The following is an 11,039-nucleotide window of genomic DNA, read 5'->3' as shown; positions in this document are numbered from 1 at the left end:
AGCTACAATATGTACAGAAAATGTATTTGAACACTAAAGGTACAAAGGAATTTGAATATGATTTTTAATGTTATTATATGTACATAAGTAGGAAATGAGAATGAAATTTTATTTATTTATTTATTTATTATTTATTTATTTATTTTTGAGATGGAGTCTTGCTCTGTTGCCCAGGCTGGAGTGCAGTGGCACAATCTTGGCTCACTGCAACGTCTGCCTCCCGAATTCAAGGGATTCTCCTGCCTCACCCTTCTGAGTATCTGGGATTACAGGCATGTGCCACCACGCCCGGCTAATTTTTGAATTTTTAGTAGAGACGGGGTTTCACCATGTTGGTGAGGCTGGTCTTCAACTCCTGACCTCGTGATCTGCCCACTTCAGCCTCCCAAAGTGCTGGGATTACAGGCGTGAGTACCGTGCCCGGCCTCATTTATTTATTTTGGAGACAGAGTCCCACTCTCTCGCCCTGGCTGGAGTGCCATGGCATGATCTTGGCTCAGTGAAGTCTCGACCTCCCTGGGCTCAGGGGATCCTCCCACCTCAGTTTCCCAAGTAGCTGGGACTACAAACACACTCCACCTTGCCAGGATAATTTTTGTACTTTTTGGAGAGACAGGTTTCACCATGTTGCCCAGGCTGGGAGAATGACATTTTAAAAGTCTTTTTCTTGTAGGGATTGAACTATCATTTATTTTTGGCTTCATGATTTTTCAATATCTGAACAGTTTGCCAACAGCAACTATTGCTTTTTAAATTTTCTAGATAACAAGGCTCTTTCCAGGGTAGAATAAAGAGATTTCAAGTTCTCTAAGTACCTATATGTATATGGGAACACGTAAATTGTATGAGATAATGATGATGGTTCTGTTCAAAACTACCTTCGGTATTCATTCAATTATGTTTAAAGATAAATAAGCATACACATTAGTATACAGTCATGCCCCGTATAACGATCTTTAGGTCAATGACTGACTGCATATATGATGGTTATGCCATAATATTATAATATCGTATTTTTATTGTACCTGTTGTTTAGATACACAAATACTTACCATGGTTACTATTGCCTACAGTATTCAGTATAACAACATGCTATACCACTTTGTAACCTAGGAGCAATGGGCTATATTACGCAACCTAGGAGTATAGTAGTCTATACTATCTAGATTTGTGTAAGTACACTACGATGTTTGCACAATGATGAAATCACCTAACAACGCACTTCTCGGAATGTATCCCTGTCATTAAATGAGGTATGACTCCTTATCCATCTATATGTGTACTTATGTTTAAAAAGTATATATATTTTTTGAGATGGAGTCTCACTCTGTCTCCAGGGCTGGAGTGAAGTGGTGCGATCTTGGCTCACTGTAACCTCTGCCTCCCAGGTTCAAACAATTCTCTTGCCTCAGTCTCCCTAAAAAGTGTATATTTTAAATCATGATTGTTGTAGTAACAATGCACTTAAATTTCACTCTGTCTGTATATTCATGTGTATTTGTATGTGTATGTATATGTGTACATGTATATATGTATACACATAGAAACTTTGATATTTAGCTTCATATATAAGTTTACATTAATATGGGATTTATTCATATATCATGATTCAGATCATATTTTCACTTCTGTTTTCTTGGCAATTTGCCATTATGAAAAATTTGCAAGACTTAATTTTTAGGAAATAAATACATATAAAGGGAAACATTAAGAAAAGATTATAGATGAATATAAAAATATGCTAATGCATTCACCTTGAACCTTTGAGAGGAGGACACAGACTTTATTTATACAGTAATGCAATCTGTTGTTAATTTTTTTTAGTAGTAAAATAAGATTAGGCCAGGTGCTGTGGTTCATGCCTATAATCCCAGCACTCTGGGAGGCTGGAGTAGGAAGATTAATTGAGCCTACAAGTTAGAGATCAGTCTGGGCAACATAAGGAGACCCCTTCTCTACAACAAAATATAAAAAAGGAAAAATTAGCTGGGTGCCGTGGTGTGTGCCTGTGGTCCCAGCTACTCCAGAGGCTGAGGTGGGAGGATTGCTTGAGCCTGGAGGTCAAGGCTACAGTGAGCCATGATTGCATAGACTTGCCAGACCCAGTCTCTAAAAATAATAATAAAGAAATAAAATAAGATGAAATTTTAGATTTACTTGTAGGTTAAAATTTTGAGAAGGAAGGAATACCCTGTATTTTCTGATGCACGCATGTTATACTTGTGATTCAATATTTGTTTTAGAGTATATGCATGTCAGCATAATAAAGATTAGAAGCTCTTCAAATCATGATACCTGAGAGGAGACATCATAGGAATTAAATTTCCAATTGTTAAATAAGTGTTTTATGAAGTGAACATGTTTTCAGAGACCATATTGTTATTGAATGTGGCAATCAAGAAGCTCTTGGTCAATGTTTCATTTAATATAAATATAGGTGTTGCAAATTTTTTATGATAGTGACAAACTGCCCAGGAAACAAAAATGAAAATATACTCCAAACCGTAACATACAAACAAACCTCATTTTAATGTAAACTTACTATTGTGTATGACACGAAATCTAAATGTTTGTGTGTATATATTGAAATTAGTGCGTGAGTATGTGAGTTTGCATGTTTATGTTGAAACTATGAAAGGAAAATAAATCTCAGGACCCCAAAATCACTAAGCCAAAGGGAAAAGTCAAGCTGGGAACTGCGTCAGGCAAACCTGCCTCCCATTTTATTCCTAAAGAAGATGACTACAATGATTGGACAAAACAAAAACATAAAATGCCATATCTCCCTCACAATTTGCCCATCAGGCAATTCCTTGTGAGCCTCAAGATTTTTACCGTAAAACCGTTCTGTTGAATTTCACCCTGACAATGTAAATGTTGGCTTATCCTCACAGGTATGGAACAAAGGACAGAACTCAAAATCTTCCTTCTGCCCACTTGAGACAAATACGTATCTGATTGCTTCCTCTGCCCTGTGTTTATTTTATCCTACATAAAAAATGCAGATTCACTGAGCTAGATGAATGTGTACGTGACTATTCCTCTACCCTCATCTCACTTACGAAGGGCTGATCAAAGACTCAAAAGAATGCTACCCTGTGCCTCTTATCTACCCGCACCTTTTCAAAATTTCTTCCCCTTTTCTCCGTATTTGCCCTTTCCCCTTTAAATACTGAAGCCCTCAAAATCATCTTTGAAGAAACATGGACCTACCTCCCAGGCATGCATGTGCTTAAACTGGCAAAATAAATTTCTAAAACTGTTGAGACCTGTCTCAGATATTTTTTAGTTTACAAAACATAATCCAGATGTTTATCAGTATTTCTAATAGGTACTGTTTATGACAGTGCTTTACTCTTGGTCAGCACATGGTTCTTTTCTGAATCCTTTGCAAATCCTTTGCAAGCACCACATCTTAATTACTTAAGATAAAATACTATAAGATTGACCCCTAAGTGATAAGCACATACACACTAAAGTCACAGGAAACCATTGACAGTCATATAATAACATAGGAACATGCCTGTGTTCCGATCTTAAATTATTTTGACCATGAGATTGTATCAGTCTCCTCTGACTGGAATTTATATATATTTGAGTTTGTGTATCCCTCCAAATGGGCACTGCATAGCACACAGTCTTGAGAATCATCTGGACGCTTACCTTAGGGTTCCAGACAACTGCTTCTCCCTCAACACACAGGCCTAGTGCCTAGGCCAGAAATGGAGTAGGACTCCCAGGAAACCTGGGAAGTGAGTCAGGAAAGAACAACATGTACAGGTGCCTGGATTTGGTCTTCTCCAAGCCCTTAGATGCAACCATTTGCTTTTCCCTCTAGGCCTGGATCCCTGAGGTTTGACCCCTGATACACCAAGATAATTTAGTACCATGAGAAAAAGCTGGGTGAAGAAAAAGCAGAACTGTGAAGACTAGGTAAGTGGAAATTGAGTTCTTGAACTGAAAAGACCCCTGATGAGAATGTAGGTTTAGGCGCCAGTTTGATTTCAGATGAAAACCAAAAGCAGAATCACAATACTGTGAGCAAGTTTCTCAAGTCAGCCATATTTCCTGGTGCCTTAGTATGTTGGTCACATCTTTTTTTCACACCGGACGGGCGGGAGAAGAGGGCTTGGGGCAGTGTTGGATGGAATTCCAGGAGCAACACTGCCATCGTGAGGAAATTTTTGGAAAAAGCCCCATCCCTTAGAGGACTTAAATTGGAAAGGTCCATTCTGTCAGAGGCTGAGCAGGCTCGGACCGTGAGCTGGATCTTAGTTCCACCTCCTGAGGCCTACCTGAAGCTCTGGACAGACTGAGGTCCAGGTGTAGGAAATGGCCCGCGGGGAGGGAAGACTAAGTCTGTCTCTGCCAGGAAGTCCAGGCCCAGGAAGTTGTAGGGTGGAGTCTTGGTATTCTCCCAGTATGGGCGGGACTGGAGGAAGCCACCAACCAACGAAGTACTGGGCTTGTGGGTATTTGTCTCTCTCCCCGCCCCTGAGAGTCTGGGAAAGGCCGACACGTGGTGCCTTCAGGCTCTGGGGCCTAGGACCTTTGTGGTAGCAGAGTCAGTGCAGAGAACCAGAAAATACCAGGTTGCTTATAGAAGGATGCCATGTGCTTGCTGGAGGTCTCAGGTGCAACCAAATTGCTTGCAGCTAGGAGGACCTTGAAGAGAAATGGAACCAGCCCGCCAAACCAAGAAGGGTTAGCACTTTTGCTAGGAGAGCTGACCACGCACAAACAGATGAGAACCAAAATCGAGTGAAGAGGATTGAAGATGAACCCACATTTTAAAAGTTCTTATCTGCTGGAGGTGGCATTACCTGCGACTTCGCTTCACTTCTCCATACATGGCTGTTATAGCAGGTACATTGTAAAGGAGCATGATTGTTTCTAGAAATGCAAAAACAGGTGGCAAGATTTTAAAACCTGTCATTATTCTGAAGAATACTTAATGAGATTTGAAAAGCATTCAAGTTACAAATGAGGAAAACTTGTTTTAGCATTCAAAGTACAAGAGAATTTGAACATATTCTTAAAGTATATACTATTTGTGCAAAGTGAAGATATAAGAATGTATGGCGAGGATATTTTTAAGTGGCTATTTATTGTTGTGATTGAAGTACCATTTACTTTCTATTTTATAATTTCTTAAAATCTAAACGGTGCCAGCAGTGGGTGTAACTTTTGTAATTTCTTGAAATAGAAAGGTCTTCTAGAGTAAGATAGAAAAAAAATCCAAGCACTCAAAAATATACATTGTTATTCATGTATGCAAATGGTATAAGGTAGTGTTGAAGACTTTGTGCAAAACTATATCCAGTTTGCATTCAATTATCTTTAAAGAGAAGAATAGTCCATGCTCCCAGGGGTTGAATAAAAATAAATAAATAAAGAGAAGTAAATATATATATATATATAATAGGTGCAACCATTTTTTTTCTCTCTAGGCCTGTAACTAGGTAACTTGGACCTATCTATCTAATGCATATACATATATATGCATTATGCATATACATATATATGCATTATGCATATATATGTATAATCATGGTCAGTGTTAGAGTGAGTATGCGTTTCAACTTTACAGATTTTACATAAAATTTTAAGATAAAATTTTGGTATAAGTTTTGAAAAATATAAACAAAAGAAACCCTAATGTTCTGAGGCATAAGCACGTAGTGCCTCTTCCAATGTTAGTGTGTGTATATATATATACACACACATTTATAGTCAGCATAGTAATGATTAGGTGAAGCAGGTATCAAAATTAAGATACTTGAGTGGTGGTATTATAGGTATTACGTCCTGTGTATAAATTTTTTAAAAATTGAGAAGCTAATATTCTTTAATGAATTAGTCAATCAAGAAGCTCATTGCAAATGTTTTATTATCTAAAATCCAGGTCTTGCAAATATTTCATGACAATTTCAGTTACCCAGGAACCAACAGTGAAAAGTTTGCATCTAAAACATGATGCATATATAAATTTAATTTAAATATAAGTTTATTGTAGTGTATTACCATAAATACAGACCTGTGTGTGTGTTGAAATAATGGGAGTAAATATGCAAAAGGCTATTAGTGTTTAACACAAGATTTTATGACAGTGCTTTTGTTCTTGATCAGCACATAGTTATTTTCTAAATTCTTTACAAGCACCATGTCTTAATTACTTATGAGAAAACACCGTAAGACTGATTCCTAAGGCTTAAGCAGTGGCACACACATACATAATAAAGTCATAGGAAGCCATTAAAAGTCAAATAATGATGTGCGTGGGAACTTGCTTGTGTTCTAATGTTGAATGATGGAACCGTAAGACAAAATCATGTTCCTTTCTACTGGAATTTTGTAAGTTTGGAGTGTGTGTGTCACCCCAAGAGGGACATTGTATGGAATTCAGCCTTAAGATCTATCTGGACCCTCCTATTAGGGTTCTAACATGGCTGCTCCCAACTCAATACACAAGACCTAGTGCCCAGGTCAGAAAATGGAGGACTCACAGGGAACCTGGCAGTGAAACAAGTCACATGGCCTGGTGCCTAGATTTGCTCTTCTCCAGGCTGTTATTTCCATTATTTTCTTCACTTTCTTAGCCCTAGGTCCCTAAGGAATTTCCCACTGAAGCAGATAACTTGGGAAAATGTTGGGGATCAAGGTTGAATGAAGAAGAGCAGACCTACAAAGCTAAGGTAGAGTGGAAATGGGATTCTTTACACAAAGTATGGCTGATGAAACTGGGTGGTATAGGCTTCAGTCTGAGTTTAGAGGGAAACCAGGAGCAAAAGTGAATTCGAATGAGCAGATTTCCCCCAGACAGGGCCAATAGCAAGGCAACTTTGTTTCCTGTCTCCTTTGTCTTGGTGGCTTTTTCAGACTGAATGGGTGAGAAGAGAAGGGCTTTGGGGGTGGGGTGCGCAGGCAGGGCTAATCAGCTTTTCCAGAGCAATACTGCCATCAAGAGGATGTAGTTTGACAAAACATAAACCCAAAGTTGTTAGAGTTCCCCCAAATTTTAGCAACTGAGAAATGTTGGGCCTTTTGTGAGGTTGAGCGGACCCTAGCCCTAAGTACGTCCCCTTCACTTTAAATCTGAAGGCTTCCAGGAGCTCTGGACAAAGGCAGGATCCTGGGGGAGAAGCTGATAAGTGGAGGGTCGGGGGAAGGACTGAGGGGACAGCTGCTAGGCAGGTGGAGTATAGGAAGTATTGGGGCTTAGATATCTACCCAGTGAGGGTGGGGCTAAAACAAATGGCTCGGATCCTATCTGGGGGGACTTCTGGCCACATATCCTCTGGCTGTGCCCCTTGAACAATGAGGTGGGGGTTGGCACAAGGTGTCAGCAATGTTAGGGTACAGATGAAACATCTCATTCCAGATGATGTCTAACAGCAGCCAGCGTGCTTTCTAGGGGTCTCAAGGATACCTAAAAGTCTGGTGCCCCTATTGCTTAGAGCAAGGAAGACCTGAGGAGAAGGTAGTGTGTGTCACTTGGGCAAGCCAATAAATCATTGAACATCAACAGGAGTGCAGATATACACAACCAGCAGACCTGGAAGTATTTTCTGAAGCCAGGAGGTAACAGCTATGGTGGCTTTGCAGCACTTTTTCTAGGGCCCAATGTGAAGGCTTCCCTATTTAGAGAGACATACTCTTAGCTCTATTAAGGGAACAGAAATGAGTTCTTTAGCTGTTGGCCTTCCCCTGAGGAAGATGAGGCCATTGAGACTTGGGACCTAACTGTTCATTCAGATTAGCAAATATTGTTCTTTGTGCCTGCTTCTTAGCCTTTTTCTAATGAAGATTCCTTGTAAGGCCTCTAAGGACACCCTCCTTTGGAAAGCTGAGCACATCAGGACCCTCAGGACACTTGCCCATAGCATAGCAAGAAAAGGCAAAAAGTTCTTAAGATTGACTGCACATGAGAGTTTTCTTGTGTATCAATGATGGATTCAGTGGCTGACCACTTACAGAAGAGGAAGAAATGTTATTCTTGGGTACTGCTGTAATATATGGTCACCATCTGAATTCAACCTGCCCAGGGTGGAGCTATAACATCTATTAGGAAGTATTTAGCAACTACTACAAAGACCATAGGGTCCCTGGGGAAAATGACTCTCCTACTATTCATGTCTTGGTCTAGCTGTCCTTGAGGATGTTATAGGTTGACATGAGCCAAGAAGGGTTTGAAAACATTTGAGAAAGCATGTCTCAATGGTCTCAAATACCCTATGAAAGTGTAAGGTGACCTCTGACCTTTTCAGCCTACTTCAGCTAAGCAGGTGACTGAGAGAAACCCTGCATCAGATGGGTTAGGCTGCCAGCTGTTGAGTCATAGTTTGACTTGACCATATGCTAGACTAGGAAAGCCAGATGTATGGAGTCAGTGCACCATATCTGAACTTACAATTGTGAGTGACAGAGAGGTAGCCCCAGCCGTAGAATTCCTCAGGGTCAGGAATTTTGTATTCCCACACATTTTGGTTTACATTAAGAGACTATCTGGTCAGAGAGTGGATAAAGGCCTAAAGCAGCAGCACCTTGCTGAGTTCCAGGAATTCAAACATGACACTGTGACCAGTAATGGGAGATTATAACTATTGCCAACTCTCAATACCGCTCAATCATTGACACTCATCTCAGATCAAAAGCTGTTTCAAAATGAAGTTAAAAAGAAAACCACTCAGCAGGAAAGATGGCAAAGGAATAAGGCACCTCTGTTATCACAGAGTCTCAAATTCACCAGTACAGAAGTAAATTGCAGTTCACTGTATTCTTCCATTATGGCCTTAAATCTTTATCATAACCCCTAGCAAGCCTTTGAAAAGGAATCCATTGATGTCAATGTTTGTGTAATGATTTGTAGAATTGGACAAGCTCCTACCAAGTGAGAAGCACTGTTAATTGGTTCACCTCTTTGAAGGTCAATTGGCCAAATCATTTAACCTTTCACATGAGCATACCCTTTGTCCAGAGACTACCTCTTGAAAGTGATCGCACAGTCAAACTCCCACAGGAAAGTAGAAAGGAGAGGACAAAGAGGACAGCTGAGATTTCTTTTGCAAGGATGGCGGTGGGGAGGGGGCAAAACATCCATTGTCCAAGTTCAACTACAGTTAAGTTCAGCTATAGTAGGTAGTCTTTTTAAGCCTTTGGAAAGATTGAAATCCATTCGCCAAGTCCTCAATAGGGGAGGTGACCACACCTCTGATTTAGGCAAGAAAATGCAAAATGTTGTAACGGGATCAAACCATTCTGGTTGGCTAACAACAAGGAAATTGAAAAGAAAAATGAAGTTTTTCTTTCTCTCTTAATTACATACATTATTAATTCAAGTTGAACACATAAACATATTGGTTCAGAAAAGTAAATAGGCAGAAAGGAAGTTATCTGGAAAGTTCCCCAGTCAAGCAACTAACAGTGTGTAATTTTCTGCAGTGATGTTTCTAATGACTTGCCTTCACGTTTTAACTTACACTTGTCCAAAGCCTTGAAATGTTGAAAAGGAGAAAAGCTTACATTTGCAAGTTTTTAAAAAATTCAAGAAACCAGCACCATCTCAATATATAATTAGGAAAAGAACATATTACAAGATGTATTTTTCTTTAAAACATACACACACACTTCTACACACATGCAAGATTTAAAGGCTCTATTCTGAATTCTATTTCCAAATTTTACTTAACAGAAAATCCAGCTTTCTGAAGCACATTTAATGACATATGATGAGACTCATGTGATGTGAGACCTGAGAAAACTATGATAGAAAGAAGCAACTCAAGCTGCAAGGATATTCCTCATGTATCATGCAAGGATATTCCTCATGTATCATGTAAGTAAAAACTCACCAAATCCTGACAACCTGTCCACATGTGCCCACAATGTACAATTATATATTAAAAAGAGCAGAATGCAATATAACAAACATCAATGGAATATCAATTAAACTTCTTAAGAATATCATTTCTTTACTGCTATATATTTGTTCCACTTACTGATTTTTTCCCAGATGCATATGATTCTTACGGTTTGATCAACAGTAAAAGAATGCTATGAGATTTAGCCATAAAAAACTATCTTGTTCCTCAAGAAAAGTTAATGCTATTGGAGAGTACTCATGGTCTAGAGTTGAGTTGAGAATTCAGGGCACCAAATTCTATGTGTAGTGGGACCAGTGAGGATGGATTTGAAGAAAAGAAATGGAAAAGTGTGTGTGTGTGTGTGTGTGTGTGTGTGTGTGTGTGTGTGTGTGTGTGTCTAGCATTGTGCTGAGGAATGTGGGGAGTATATTGATGAGATATAGACTAAATTTATTTCATTAAATAGCATCAGTTATTATTGAACAGTTATATATCATTTTTTAATGTTTAAACCAATATACTCATCAAGCTGCTAATAGTGGATGCCTCAAAAAAGTGGGATTTGTGATAAAGTGTTTCCATTTGTTCTTCATATATTGCGTATTCTAAGAGATTTTTCAAGAAGCTGATGATATATTTGTAATTTGAGAGTCAACCCAGAACAAATATGTGCAAAAGAAATTATTGGTGAAAACTTGATTTGTTGGCTATTTGAAACCTAATATATTTATATCTTTAACTGATCACAGAAAACAGGTGTATTCAGGACACCCATATTTTAAAAATCCTTATCCGCGTCAGTGGGCATTACCTGTGGCCTCACTGCACTTCTTTGTACAAGGCTAATGTATCTGGTTATTTTGTAAACATGTATGCTTAATTTTAGGAAATGCAAAAATTTAAGAAGCAACCTTAAAAATATTGCCTATTCCAAGGAGTAGTTAATGATGTTTCCAAATACCTCAAACTGTCATAAGTGAGAAAAGCATGTCTGACATACAAGGTAACTGGGATTTTAGGTTAAAAAATATACATTATATGTGGATAGGGAAGATATGAGAATGTATGGCAAAGACATTTTAAAAGTCATTTCTTCTAGTTTTCATTGAGATACCATTTATTTTTGGCTTTGTAATTTCTCAAAATATGAGCAGATTTCCAACAGCAGATGTTACC

The 11,039-nt window shown here is 38.8% G+C and overlaps 1 long non-coding RNA gene across 1 annotated transcript in view; it reads left to right on the top strand.

Moving 5' to 3' along the window:
* Nucleotides 1-4,418: 4,418 nt before the first annotated feature.
* The window catches only part of LOC114674738 (uncharacterized), a 56,192-nt gene continuing 49,571 nt past the window's right edge, over nucleotides 4,419-11,039 (top strand). The window contains exons 1-3 of the long non-coding RNA XR_003725849.2: nucleotides 4,419-4,866; nucleotides 6,600-6,695; nucleotides 9,692-9,835. This is a non-coding gene — a long non-coding RNA (uncharacterized LOC114674738). The remainder of the gene's footprint in view (nucleotides 4,867-6,599; nucleotides 6,696-9,691; nucleotides 9,836-11,039) is intronic.

The sequence above is a fragment of the Macaca mulatta genome, chromosome X (genome assembly GCF_049350105.2).
Source record: "Macaca mulatta isolate MMU2019108-1 chromosome X, T2T-MMU8v2.0, whole genome shotgun sequence".
Lineage (NCBI taxonomy): Eukaryota > Metazoa > Chordata > Mammalia > Primates > Cercopithecidae > Macaca > Macaca mulatta.
This window is presented reverse-complemented; position numbering and strand designations above follow the sequence as displayed.